Source organism: Sinocyclocheilus rhinocerous, unplaced genomic scaffold (assembly GCF_001515625.1).
Source record: "Sinocyclocheilus rhinocerous isolate Xijiao unplaced genomic scaffold, SAMN03320098_v1.1 scaffold421, whole genome shotgun sequence".
In the NCBI taxonomy this organism is placed as follows: Eukaryota; Metazoa; Chordata; class Actinopteri; order Cypriniformes; family Cyprinidae; genus Sinocyclocheilus; species Sinocyclocheilus rhinocerous.
The window spans coordinates 361,669-365,856 of NW_015656177.1; positions in this window are offsets into that span (position 1 = coordinate 361,669).

The window sequence follows — 4,188 nt, forward strand, 5'->3', positions numbered from 1 at the left end:
GCCGGAGGGCTAGAGTGAGCGGAGGCCGGTGGGCTTGAGAACGGCACAGCTGGCGGATTTGACGAAGGAGCGGCCGGTGGGCTTGTGGCAACCACATGTGACGACCCCAGGCTGGACTTCGTTTCGTCCACGGTGAAAGCCGATCCGTGTATTTCCTCAGCGATCAGCACGGATCAGCTCCAGGCATGACGAAGCAGATATCGTCTTCTTTTGGAAGACCAAACAAAGTAGTTTTGCTTTCACAACGAAACACACAGCGTCTCGACATGGCGGCATCAATACTACAGCGAGAATAAAAGTTATGCTTTCTTTCTTTGCGTGAACATTTGGGCGTTGTTATGCAAATCTTCCCACATAGTGATGTAGGTATGTGGGGGCGTGTTAGAACGAGCCGTTTTAGGTAGGCATGACTGACTCTTAACTTTTATAAAGAATATCTCTTTGGATTTGAGACTTTAGTCTTTGCAACTTTACAGATCTTCTTTATGCACCAAGAGCTTGTAACACTCCAAAGAGAAAGGAAAAATTTAAATCGCATCATATGACCCCTTTAAAAGGAATAGTCTGGGTTAATTACAGTGTGGATTACCACAAAAATAATTTTCAGTTTGGAAAAAAATATGTATGTGGGTCTTTCCTACTGTGTAGAATATTTTCATATAAATTTTTTTTTCAAATATATTGAATCAAATATTAATGTTTTTAAATACTGAAATAATAGTAGTTAATTGGCATAATTTGGTAAAAGACTAAGTGATCGTGTAATGCATTTTAATTAATTTTATTAATTTAATTTGAATGATTGCTGTCAATTTTGCCATGTCCCCAAGGGCTGTGCATGAACAACATAGAAAACTAGCATTTTTTTTAAGAAAAACAAATTCAGTTTTTGTTTCTATTTCTCCTCTTTCTCTAATAAAAAAATTATAAAATAAATTTTCTTGAATTTTTTATTAATTATAATAAAATATTAAGAGACAACAACAGCATATTCCTCAGTAAGTATTAATTGTTTACTGTAAATTCATCAAATAATTTGATGAATTTCTGTGATGTTTTGTGCTATTAACTGGTTTGACTGTCTCTAAAACATTCCATCCTCTTAAATAAAATTTCAGAATAAAAAGTATCACAATTAACTTTAAATTGACACCTTGAGGTAAGCCAACTCTCAGTCTCTTACCTCTTTACACTATTAATTGTTAGGCTACTTCCTGTTGTGTAAATAATCCACTTATAATTAATACAAAAAAAGTACATTTTAAATTATGAACACTTTCTTAAATTACAACACTGGTAAATGTGTGGTTTACAAGTTCTGAAGGTTCTGCATAGCAGGAATGATGCATGTACAGAAATGCGCTTAAATACATGAAAGTCAAGCACTGTAAGCAGCATAGGCTTCCATTGGTAAATGCATAGCTGTTGATAGCGCTCAACTTGTATTTAACCTGCAATATGGCATAATAATGCATGTATTCCCTGTCCAGGCTGTTTTGATTATAAATCACTTTGTTTATCTGTTTAGATTTTCCATTTAATCACTGTGTGTGTTGTTTGGCTGAGACAGACACCTTTCCTAGCAGACTCCTGACAACAGTTTGACCACCAACAGCGCTGAGCTCTGGTCTTGATGCAAAGCCAGTCGGCCCAGTCAGCAGCCATACGGGGGCCTACGAGCAGCGTGTGTGCGCCGCACATATCCACGTGTGAGCCACTGTGTGTGGGGTCGCCGGGTCACCGCGCACCATCACCCTGATGGCTTCTGACACGGGCCTCCTCATTTCTAGCTCCCTTCTGCAGCCCCAAATAGAGGATGAAAGCTCTGCCCTTTCTCCTTTCCGCCCTCCCTCCCTCCCTCCCCTCTCTTCTGTCTCCTATATGTTTATCTTATCATCAGAGCTCTTTATTGGTAAATAAGGGTAGGCTGCCCGTCTGGTCTCTCCTGACGTTAACCGCTGCTGATGTGCCTGTGTAACCATAGCACCCAGTGTTTAGGCTATTAGAGCTGCCTATTTACAATCTGGAGTTTCCTATTGATTATGTCTGCCTTGAATTCTGTTTACCCGGGAAATAAATAACACGTGTCTCTTTCTCTCTCTCTTTTTCTGCCTCGCTATCTCTCTCGCTTTACCACTGTTTTCTTATATTATTTGTCTCTACCTTCCCCATATTGTGTCCTCTTCATCTACCCTAAACTTTTGTGCTATTGTTTTTTGTTCTTCCTCCTGTAACAATGATTTCATTTATTCAGTGGTCATCTTTTGAATTCTTGTATCCTTTTTTGATTTGAGTTGTGGTTAGAGGACAGTTTGTGAGTCATTATGTTTTACACAAAGCCAACAGCATACTGAACCTTAGACGAAATTTTTGGGTTCAGTACAAGTTAAGATTAATCAACAGCATTTGTGGCATAATGGTAAAAATGACACTACCGTTCAAACGTTTCGGGTCGGTAAGATTTTATGATCTTTTATGCTCACCAAGGCTGCATTTTATTAGATGGAAAATACAGTAAACTTTTACAGTATTTTATTCCTGTGATGGCAAAGCAGAATTTTCTGAAGCCATTACTCCACGATTCGATGTCACATAATCCTTCAGAAATCATTCTAATGTGCAGATTTGCTCAAGAATAATTTCTTCTTCTTATCAATGTTGTGCTAAAAGTTTTTTTTTTTTGTGGAAACCGTGACACTTTCTTTCAGGATTTCTGAGATTAAATAGATCAAATTTATTTGTACAACATTTTTGAAATGGAATGTTATAACATTTTAAATGTCTTTACTGTCACTTTTGATAAATTTAATGCATCCTTGCTGAATAGAAGTATTAATTTCTTTCAAAAATAACTAACTAAATAAAATAAAAAGAAATAAAAAACAGAACTAGTCTTTTTCTTTCTTTCTTTTTCTTTCTTTCTTTCTTTCTTTCTTTCTTTCTTTCTCCCTCCCTCCCTCCATCTCTCTCTCTCTCTCTCTTTCTTTCTGTGTAAAGTTATATCCAATTTAACAGTTTTTTGCTTTGACAACACAAAGCCATACACACTAAAACAACTGTAAAAATTGTATACAGCTTTACATTAAAAATTAAATGTCTTAACAGAATAATTAATGTAAGTGCTTTTTATAAAATAGCTTTACATTTCTGATTTTAAATCGTAGACATTGGCCCCATTTACTTCCATTGTTAATTCTTCATTGCAACCTTGAATTTAGCTTTTTTAAAGGAAATTAGGTAAGAGTCTAAATTAATTTGTGTGCTAATCATACTTAATATGCTGTCGATTGGGCTTAACTTATTAAACCTGAAATATTCCTTTCATTTGTCACATAAGCATATATACTTTACCCATACTTTGACCCAGTTACACTACGATTAAGGTAGAGATGGAGAAAATGTCACCATTGGGGAGAGAATACATAGATCACAAACAAGCATAGACGCACTCACATTCCCTTTAATGCACTTGCATTTCTGTATTCATGTACTGTATGCTTTTAAACAGACACACATACATACTCGCTACCACTCAGCCTGCTATGCTCTGCCTCCTCTCATTGGTAACAGAACCCTGTGTTAGAAGGGTGAAGGCCTATGTATGTGTCATTCGTTCCATCCTTCTCTCCCCCTTCCCTGATCACACAGATAGAGACGCAGATAAGGAAGCAGTTCATGTTCATATGTTTGTGTAGCGCTGCACGCCACACTGCTCACACCAGTGTCTCATTCAGAAAGACTGCATTAACCTACTCTTTGCTACCCAATCCCATGTGCCTTAATCAGGCGCTCAGAGTTAACCCTTTGTGCACCACAGCAGAACTTTCCAAGCCTGAACTTAGACTAAATGGTGTATCAGAATGAGGTTGAATTATGTGATATAGTTGATTCATGAGGCTGGCACATTTTTCTTAGAGCTCATCCTTGCAGATTCTCAGTTAGGAAGCAAATTAATCCTTACTGTCCGCTCAGCCTCTAAGTGCTCCTCCGAAAGACTGGATCAGGCCTTTAATGAAAAGACTATTTGAGCGGCTGACTGAGAGCAGCTAATGTTTGTTCTGCCTTTGACCATTATTTGGAGCTATTTAGAGTGATCTCACCAGGCTGGCAGTGCCGTCATGCTAATAAAGCTTTTCTTGATTTGAATCAGACTGATGTTGGAGAAAGGGAGTGGACCTCAAGTCAAAA